The 11,146-nt window shown below is 38.6% G+C and overlaps 1 non-coding gene across 1 annotated transcript; it reads right to left on the reverse strand.

The window, feature by feature from the left end:
- Window positions 1-396: 396 nt before the first annotated feature.
- LOC150006321 (U1 spliceosomal RNA) lies at window positions 397-560 on the reverse strand. The gene has a single exon (XR_016512043.1). It is a non-coding gene; the product is annotated as a U1 spliceosomal RNA (small nuclear RNA).
- Between the last annotated feature and the right edge of the window lie 10,586 nt (window positions 561-11,146).

The following is an 11,146-nucleotide window of genomic DNA, read 5'->3' on the forward strand; positions in this document are numbered from 1 at the left end:
TGATCAAACATGAGTTTTTTTCAAAATAATAAGAGCAATGTATTCAAACATATATCATACAAACACATACCTATTTTGCATACTATATATATATGAACTGAATAATATCAATAATAAAATGGAAGAATTTGTATTATTTTCTTTCAATAATTTAATAACTACCCTTGAAGACTACAGTGTTATTTGAAAGCAGGTTTTGATCAGTTGTATTTATGTACTGTGAAAGCTAAAAGAAAACCTAAAATTTTTAAAATCATTATTGATATGTAAGGAGAGAAAATGAAATTATACAAACTATTCAATTCAAAGCTCAAAGGACAAAAAAAGGGAATAAAATACAGGAACAAGAACAAAGGTAACAAGTAGAAAACAGTAATAAATACGGTAGATTTTTTTCAGGGGAGAGCGTGAACGCAGTCCCTTACTACCATAAATTATGCAGTCGAGTTTCCCACATTTGGGGAAATTGCAAGGGTCAGCATATCCAGAGTTCAATGGATAAGCCTTCCCCTGGGAAAACCACCTTCATAATCATGGTACCTCCCCTGCCAGTTAAGTATAAATATGGTAGGTATTGATTCAATTATATCAATAGTTCCTTTGAAAGTGAATGGTCTAAATGCACAAATTAAAAGGCAGACATTGCCAGAATGATAAACTGGTGCATACAGACAATGGGTTATCATTCAACACTAAACAAGAAAAGCTGTTAAAATGGAGGAAACTTAAATGCATATTACAGGGTGAAAGAAGCCACTCTGTGAGTTCATCTATATGCCATTCTGGAAAAGACAAAATCATGAAAACAGTTAAAGAAAATCATTGGTTGCCATGATGTGGGATGGTGGGAAAAGGATGAATAGTAGAATAGAGAGTTGTTGTTGTTTTATTGTTTTTTGATTATAGTTGTCCCATTTTTTTCCCCCATTGCTCCCCCACAACCCAGCCCAACCCTTCTCCTATAGTCATTCCCTACCCCGCAGAGTATTTTTTATGGCAGTGAAATACTTTGTATAATAATGTAATTGGTGAATAAATATCTACCCTGGCTGGTTTGGCTCAGTGGATTGAGCATCGGCCTGCGAGCTAAGTGTCGCTGGTTCGATCTTCCAGTCAGGGCACATCAGAGAAGGAAAACTCTGACTCCAAAAAACCTCCGCTGCCTTGCGGCATACCTCTTCAGGGGAAAGGCTAAGGGAGTAAACCCCGACAGAAAATCCGGAGCCGGAGTCCCTAAGGCGGTTTGACGTTGTAGTCAACACCGGCAACTCCTGCGGCGCACCTGAAGCCAAGCTGTATTGACTCCGTCTTTCCCTTGGACCCTTCAGCTGCGAAGAGAGGGGGGGTCTGCTGCATGGGCAACAGCAGACCCTCCATATCACCCTGCCCAGGCTTTGTAGCTTCAGCTTCACTGGAGAGGACACTCCAGCGTCATCGCAAGATGTCGATTCAACACGGGAGGAGACAGATACCGTGTCACTCCTGAGTCGGACTGCATAGCCATTCTTGGCGGTGCAGATAGACTCTTAAGAAGCTACACCATCGTCTCTCGAGACGGACGGCTGCCGATGAATAAATATCATAATATATGTGTCTAAATATATAAGAAGTACCACACCAAGAATGAACTCCAAGGTTCAAAAGTGAATTTTGAGTGATTTTACAGGGTGAGGCAAAAGTGGGTTTATAGTTGTAAGTACACGAAACACAGAGTATATTCTTGATTGTTATCTATTAATTATTATATTATTTTCTCTACGAACAACTGTAAACATATTTTTGCCCCACCTTGTATGTTATCTAGGGTTTATTAATTGTAAAAATGTACTACTTTGTTGAGGAATGTCAATAGTATGGAAATTAATCATGTGTGGTGGTAAGTGTGTACATGGGAAATCTCAGATAAATCCTCATGTTCTCAAAAGGTTATTGAAAACTCCAATTTTAAGTGAAAATATGTATAACAAACTTAATTTTACTATAGGCTAATTGATATAAATAGAAGTTAAATTGCTACAGCATATTCCTGGTCACAAAAAAACATTACCAAACTTCTAAATAAAGATCCAAAGCCTTCTAATATTAGACACTGAAATAAATCTGAGCTATACATACATTTAAGATTGATGATGTAAAATAGTAAGACCATTATTTTCCTATCTGCTAATCCTAGTTTAGAGTACAGGGGCTGGAACCTTTCCCTTCTCCCCAAAGCTGAGGGCAAAAGACAGAATCCCACTCTGAAAAAGACGTGCTTCTGTCTCAGAGTGCATCACACCCACACCCACTGTGACTGGGACAATTTAGACAGTTCCATTTACCTCGCTACTCACAGCTTTGGGATGTGGGAGGGTAATGGAGAAAACTCACACAGAAGAGGGGAGACAGGCAAAGAACATGCAGGCAGTGACCTGGGCAAGAAACCGTTTTCTTCTTTTTCATTGATATTATAACAAAATAATGTTGAAGGAACAGCATAATCTGAGGAACTGCTGTACCAGTCTCTCAATTTTGCTGTGAACCTAAAATTGCTATAAAAACATAAATTCTTAGTTTTTAAAAGGTACTTTATTTTATCCAGAAGAATATTGGTTCTTTTAACTATTACAACAGCTGTTATATTGAGATGAAATATTTTATATTTCTAATTGCACAAATGGGTAACATTATAGATAAGGAATTTTGAGCTCAACGTAAGTATACTATATAGATTTAACTCCAAATTCATTAACTCTCCAATCCCAAGCGTGTCTAGAGGTAGAACTCTAAAATTTAGTTCCTGTAATGTGTGAGAGTTCAAAATATGAATCTACCTTTCTACTTCAAAATCCTAGAAGTATTAGTCTTATTTACCTTGGAAAATTTTGGTGGAAAAATTGAGCCAATTAAAGCATTAAACAAAATGAAGGCTGAAAATTTTATTGCTAAAATTTTGTTTCCTCCAGCTGTAGTCACACAGCTCTGTCTTCTGGGCCATTGAATTTGCAGAAATGACATAAAGTGTTGAAAGGCATGAAGCAGTTCTGGGCACACATTTCATTTTGGTTTATTTATTCTTTTTTTTTTTTTTAGGTTTTGTTTCCTCAATCTACTAGTCATAAACTTGGAATTACACTTTGCAGAAATGCTGGAGTGGAAAACAGTGGGTATTCCCGATATGTCATTCTCCAGCAACAAACTTGTTTTTTATTTGGATTCCAGTAAGTAAGTACTATATTCTTACCATTCATACCATTGCGTATCGTTAGGAAGTTTCTGGAGGTTTTGATTCAAAACTATAATTCTGTGGGTTGAATTTGACTTACTACTTTTAAGCTTATGGTAGGCAGAGGAGTTTTAGATTAGATTGGACCATAATATTTCTTCCAGTTCATCTCCAACCAAACTACTCCAAGTCTGATTTTTCTGTTGAATTGATCTGATTATTTCTCATAATCTTGGTATGCAGAATTTTCAAGAAACTACTCAATTCTAATATTTATTGGGAGGCACAGCTTGCTTCATCTTGCCAAGATAAAGCAAAATTCTTATGCTGATAAAGAAGGCTGGAGAAAAAACAACACCAGGACTCAGTAAAAAGAAGAAAAGAGTTGGCATTTCCGGCTTCAGTTTTATTTTTCTAATTCTAAAGGATTATAATCCCTTTCAATTAACACATGCAAATCTGCTACTTGTTTTGCAAACATATTGTTAAATAGATAAAATAAAGAAGGAAAAGTAGCAGTGTGCTCACAAGCTCCTCTCTAAGGTTTTGATAGCCAGCTGGAAGACAGAACATCACGTGTTCCATGCCTGAACCATCTGCAGTTTTAGTTGCAATGACTTTTGGACAGTGATGGAATAGGGAAAGGACGCACTAAAATAGCTTGGTGTGGAACAAAAGGACTTGGCAACAACACTGAACTGCTTTTGCTTTTTAATTTCTTCATTTATGCCTGCTTGTTTTTAGACTTTGAAATATAGAAAATCCTTTAAAATGATTTTATTTATGCATATCAGCATATTTGAAACCTAAAACAGGCAAAATTTTTTACCTCTTTAAAAGTCTACATAGCTAACTTTCACAAATAATGTGTGTGCCTTCCAAGAGCAAGAATCACTTCTAACTCCCTCTGTAGCCCAGCTTTTTCAGGCGGGCACTCATTGAGATCATTCATTGAATGAATATATAATAAAATGTAACAAATCCTGTAGGACATACTAAAAAAGTTTTGATTCTTTTAATCTGCCTGGTAATCTCTGATATCGTCGGCAGCCGTCCATCTCGAGAGACGATGGGGTAGCTTCTTGAGAGTCTATCTGCACCGCCGAGAATGGCTGTGCAGTCCGACTCGGGAGTGACAATCCCTGCCGCACTTGTTACAGGTGAAGGCAGATGGCTGTTGTTGCCGCTGTTGACGCTGCTTCCGCCTCGATCTTTTCTGGACCGCCTCCTCGTTGCGAGCAGCCTCTGCGCGTGACGTACCTTGCCTGACCGCGAGCCTCCAGGCTAGGCGGTCGTCTGCTTGAACTTCCCATGTGTTGAGATTGATGGAGCATTGTGTCATGTCCTTTTTGCTGATGTCTTTGAACTGCAGTTTTGGGCGCCCTGTCATCCTCTGGCCTTCTGCTAGCTCGCCGTAGAGGAGGTCTTTGGGAATACGGCCTGCATCCATTCTTTTGACATGGCCGAGCCACCTGAGGCATCTCTCACTAAGAACTGCATGCAAACTGCTCATGTTGGCTCACTTCAGCACCTCGGTGTTGGGGACCTTATCCTGCCAGGCGACATGCAGGACGCGTCGCAGGCACCTCATGTGGAAGCTGTTGAGTTTCCTTTCGTGCCTTGCATAGGTGGTCCACGTCTCACTGCCATAGAGGAGAGTGCTGAGTACGCAGGCTTGGTAGATGCGCAGTCTGGTTTTCTCAGTGAGGCTGGAATTGTTCCATGCTCACCGGTTCAGTTTGGCCATAACTGTGGCTGCCCTGGCAATTCTCCGATTGACCTCCAAGTCGACTGACAGAGAGCTCGAGATGGTGGACCCGAGGTAAGTGAAATCGTTGACAACCTCCAGGGTGTATCTGTCGATGGTGATGCATGGGGGAGACCCCGTGCCTTGAGCCATAACGTTCGTCTTCGTCAGGCTGATGGCTAGTCCGAACTCCTTGCATGCGTGGGAAAGACAAGTGACTAACTGCTGGAGTCCCTCTTCGGAGTGTGATGTCAAGGCTGCGTCGTCGGCGAAGAGCATCTCACGGATGAGCACCTCTTTGACTTTGGTCTTGGCTCGTAGACGGGCCAGGTTGTAGGGCTTGCCATCGGATCTGGTGTGAATGAAGACACCCTCGCTGCAGTCCTTAAAGGTGTATTGGAGGAGCATGGAGAAGAAGATTCCGAACAGCGTAGGCGTGAGGACGCAGCCCTGCTTTACTCCGCTGCTGACTGGGAAGGCCTCAGAGGTTGCGCTGTTGTAGGACACCGTGCTGTGCATGTTGTCGTGAAAGGACATGACCACAGCAAGTAGATGTGGTGGACAGCCAATCTTCCGTAGCAAGCTGAAGAGTCCGCTTCGACTGACCAGATCAAACGCCTTCGTGAGGTCGATAAAGGTGAGGTAGAGTGGTTTATGCTGCTCGTGACACTTCTCCTGCAGCTGGTGTAGGGAGAAGATCATGTCCACTGTTGATCGGCCAGCTCTGAAGCCACACTGGGACTCTGGGTAGACGCGGGAAGCAAGGGTCTGCAGGCGGGCAAGGGCGACCCGTGCGAATACTTTGCCGATGACGCTGAGGAGAGAGATGCCCCGGTAGTTGTTGCAGTCGCTGCGGTCTCCTTTGTTCTTGTACATGGTGATAATGTTGGCGTCTCTCATATCCTGAGGGATGTAACCCTCCTTCCAGCAGAGACAGAGTAGATGGTGGAGCGGCTGTAGCAGGACTGGTTTCCTGCTCTTTAGGATTTCTGGAGGGATTCCGTTGCTTCCTGGTGCTTTCCTGCAAGCGAGGCGGTCGATGGCTTTGACGAGTTCTGCCGCAGTAGGTGGGGTGTCTAGCTCCTCCGTGACTGGTAGGTCTGGGATGGCGTTAAGAGCAGTGTCTGTTACGGTGTTCCTTGTTGCGTACAGCTCGAGGTAGTGCTCGGTCCACCGCCGCATTTGCTGTTCCTGGTCAGTGATGACCTCACCTGTCTTGGACTTAAGGGGGGTGATCTTGGAGGGGATTGGGCCTGTTGCCTTCTTGATACCCTCATACATTCCTCGTGCGTTGCCTATATCGGTGGCTTCCTGGATGATTCTGCACAGGTTTAGCCAATAGGTGTTGGCACAGTGGCGGGCGGTCTTCTGGACTTTGTTCCTGGCAGCCCGTAGAGCTTGAAGTGTACTGGGAGTGGGCGTGGCCTTGTAAGCCAGTAGGGCCTTCCTCTTAGCCTCGATCATGGGTTCCATTTCTTCCCAGTGAGCCTCGTACCAGTCAGCGTTCTTCCGCTCTTTCTTCCCGTAAGCAATAATGGCGGAGTTGTATATGGCGTTGCGGAGACGTGACCAATTGGATTCGATAATGTCATCTGCCGCCATTCCCTCGCCGAGTGCATCTTCCATCTGATATAATAAATTCTTTAAAGGTTGTTTCTATATGTCTCCCTGGGTTACACATCATTATGGTCAGAAAAACTCTTAAAATGTTTGTATGATGAAACACAGCTACATATACTCCCCAGTCATGAAATTTACATAGCATATCAATTATGATATAGAAAGTTTAAGACTGAGCAAGATAAGGGCATTTAGTATAAAAGTATAACTTCATTTATTTTCTTTCTGCCCTACCCTATAAAATGTTAACATCAATGCCTATTCACATATTCATTGCACAGTATTAATTGCAATATATACATGAAACATTTACAAAATGTCTGAAAAATATCAATCACTTGATTGGTATAATCTTGGCTACTGCTATTACTAGTAAGTAACATATAACATAAAAGCTCAGAATGCAAGTTCTGAAGTCAGACTTATTTAGTTAAAATCTGAATGCCACCACTTACCAGCTGGTTATGTGGACAAGTGAGAAAATTCTCTCAATGTTTCTTTTTTTATCTCAAGGAAGCTCCCCCAAATTAATTCTTAAATACCTTAAAGTTTTTAAAATCTTCCTCTTAAAAGAAAAATATTTTAAACTATTTTTTTTGCTTTTTATTTTTTATTGAATTTTCATTACTATTTAGTCCCCTTATACCCCCATCCTCATCACCACAATCACCACACTGTTGTCCATGTCCATGAGTCCATTTTCTTTTTTTGCTCAATCCCTCCATCCGCTACCTTCTCCCACTTAGCTGTCAGCCTGCTCTCTATCTACGAGTCTGTCTCTGTTTTGCTGGTTAGTTCAGTTTGCTCATTAGATTCCACATATGAGCAAAATCGTATAGTATTTATCTTTCTCTGACTGACTTATTTCACTTAGCACAATGTTTTCAAGGTCTATTCATGCTGCTGCAAAGGGTAAAATTTTCTTTTTTTTACAGCCGAGTAGTACTCCATTGTGTAAATGTCGTCCAGAGTTGCTTTATCCACTCATCTACTTATGGACACTCGGGCTGCTTTCATATCTTGGCAACTGTAAATAACACTGCGATAAACATAGGGATGCTTACGTCCTTCCAAATTAGTGTTTAGTGTTCCTTCAGATATATTCCCAGATGTGGAATTGCTGGGTCAAAAGACAGATGTATTTTAAATTTTGAGGTATCTCCATACTGCTCTCCAAACTGGCTGCACAAATCTGCATTCTCACCAAATAATGCAGAAGGTTCCTCTTTCTCCACCCTCTCCAGCACTTGTTGTTTGTTTATTAATGGTAGCCATTCTGACATGTGTGAGATGCTGTCTCATTGTGAATTTCAGTTAAATTTCTCTGATGTTAGACCTGACACCATAAAAATTGTATAAAACATAGGCAGCAAAACTTCTGACATAGCTTGTAGCAATGTTTTATCAGATATATCTCCCTGGGCAAGGGAAATAAAATTAAAAATTAATAAAATAGAACCACATTAAACTAAAAAACTTTTGCACAGCAAAGGAAAATATTAACAGAATAAAAAGACAGCCCACAGAATGGGAGAACACATTTGATGATACATCTGATAAAGAATTAATAGCCAAAATTTAGAAAGAACTTACAAAACTTAACAAAAAAAAAAAACCAAAACTTTTTTTTAAATGCACAAAGGACCTGCATACTCATGTCTCCAAAGAGAACATACAAATGACCAATAGACGTATAAAAAGATGCTCAATGTCACTACACACAATTGACATAATCCTACTTTCTGATCTCTTGATAAAATAATTTTCTTGGAATTTTATGTGCTTGGATAATGGGGTTAGTAATATACTGATTTTAGAGTTTTATATATGAATATACAGTTATTAACAGCTACTCAAAGATATAATGTTAAATTCAGAATAGTCTGCAAGAATAATAGGTTAGACCATGTAATAAGAAAAATAATCTGGTTGATATTGTGGTTAGCAACAATTGACATAACCACTTGAATATGTTTTGCTTATGAAGCAGAAGGGTTTTGGGTTGGTAAAAAGTAATCATAAATACTTTTTCTTAGATTAGTTGTTTTTATTTTAAAATAATTATAAGTTGTGTATCTTTGTAATAAATTGAGTAAGAAATCTCCTTCATTGGGGGAAGCATAATTCCTTTCAATTGATGTATAGCTTCTAGGTATTTGTTTTAATACCCAGACAAGCTAAATTGTGTATGTATCTTCCTTGAGGCATAGAATATTTGTGGCTCCCAGAGATGTAACTAACATCTATTTATCAAGTTTGAGTACTAATTGAATTAAAATAAAAAACAAGAATAATAGGAATTATTCTTTGAGTGCTTACTCTGTACCAGTGACTATGTGGGAAGAATAATTTGCCTCTGATCATTTAATTCCAACAAAAAAAATCTATGGTAGATAGCAGTTTATCCATTATGGTAATCATCCCTTTCTGCATAACAAGCTACCCCAAATCCTTGTTACCTAAAAAAAAAAAAAAAAATCAAGCATTTATTACTTCATAGTTTCTTTTGGTCAGAAATCTGAACAAGGTTGATATGGGGCCTTTGCTTCATATTCTCTCAAAGACAACACTCCAGGGCTATTAGCAATCAAGGCTCTATGAGGAAAGGGCTAATTTACATGATTGTGGGATAGATTCAGTTCTTCATGGGCTGTTGGGCCAAGGCCTGAGTATCTTACTGATGGATGGTTTACAACCACATGAATCTCCTCAATGTGTTAGTTTATTTTATCAGTAAAGGCAGGTAAGTAAAAGCAAGGAAGAGTGGAAGAAAAAATATCAGTATATTATAAATTATCTGTGACATCTTATCAAGTTCACTACATTGTTTTTTTGTTAGGAGTAAGTGGATAGGTCAAGCACACATGAAAAGGTGTGAGTGGTGCTTGTATGTATCATTGTAAACCTTTTTCAGAAGCTTCCTACCAAACCCATGGCTTATATAATAGATGAAGGGACTAGAATCTCATGTAGGTAATTATTTTCCTGTATCACTTAAGTATTAAGTGGTTAAGTATATGAAACCATATTCTTAACTATGAAATTGAACTTCCATTGGCTAAGCAGTAGCCAGGAGTAAAGACCAAATCAAATATACCTTTAACAAATCATTTTGATAGCAGGAATCTCAGAAGAAGGTCTCGACCAGACAATAATTTCATTGGCAGAACTAGTCTGATGTAACTCTTTTGTAACTTTAAAGTCTTCTGGAGGCTTGCAACTTCAAGGGAAGGCTTGAATAGTAAATTTCAGAGCTGCTATATGTTATTAGATTTAACATAAGCTACAAATATAAACTAGATTGTTATGACTTTAGGATGTTAAATGTAATACCAATTATATAAAAAAAGAATATAGCTACAGAATTTACATAAAAGTAAATGATGAAGGAATTTATGTTTCCCTACAAGGAGTCAACTAATCACAAAAGAAGACAGTAATAATGTAGGATATGAAAATCAAAATATCTATAAGACATGCAAAAAAACAGCAAAATAACAAAAGTAAATTATTTTTTATCAGTAATTACTTCATCTGTAAATAAATTAAATTCTCCAGTCAAAGGTAGAGATTAGCAAAATGGATTAAAAAACACATAATACAACTGTATGCTGTCTATAAGAAACTCACTTTAGATAAAAAGACAAATAAATAGAAAGTGAAAAGAGTGAAAACCACATCCCATCTAAATAGTAGAGAAAGCAGGGGTAGCTATACTTAATATCAGATGAAATAGACTTTAAATCAAAAAAGTTTACAAGATATAAGAAGCACATTATATGTTAATACTATATATAATATATAACAATTATGAACATTTATACACTTAATACTATGCCATTAATACATATCAAAAGATTTCACAGAATTGAAGGGAGAAATAGTTCTACCATAATAGATGAAAACTTCAATACTCCATTCTCAATAATGGAATGACCAACTAGCCAAAAGAAAAGTAAGTAACTGGAGGATTTGAAAGTACACTAAACCAATTCAATCTAAACAATATACATTTTATTGATTAGATTCCATATATGAATGAAATCATATGGCACTTAGGCACTTATCTTCCTCTGGCTGGTTTATTGCACTTAGTATAATACTCTCTAGGTCCCTCCATGCTGTGGCAAAAGGTAAAATTTCTTTCTTTTCTTCCTTTCTCTTTCTTTCTTTCTCTCTCTTTCTTTCTTTCTTTCTTTCTTTCTTTCTTTCTTTCTTTCTTTCTTTCTTTCTTTCTTTCTTTCTTTCTCTTTCTTTAATGGTTGCATAGTATTCTATCATGTAAATGTACCACACCATTTTTTTTAATCCTCAGGGATACATTTACTGATTTTATAAAAAGAAAAAGAGGAGCAGGGGGGAAGAGAAACATCGATGTGAGAGAGAAACATCGATCAGTTGCCTTCCATATCTGGCCCAACCAAGGATAGAACTTGAAACCTAGGTGTATGCTCTGATCAGAAATCAACCTGCAATCTTTTGGTGCATGGGATGATGCTTCAACAAACTGAGCCACCAGGCCACAGCTTTTTTTATGCACTCATCTCTTCATAGACAGTTGAGCTGCTTTGAAA

Source organism: Furipterus horrens, unplaced genomic scaffold, assembly GCF_987537825.1.
Source record: "Furipterus horrens unplaced genomic scaffold, mFurHor1.1.pri manual_scaffold_6, whole genome shotgun sequence".
Classification (NCBI taxonomy): domain Eukaryota; kingdom Metazoa; phylum Chordata; class Mammalia; order Chiroptera; family Furipteridae; genus Furipterus; species Furipterus horrens.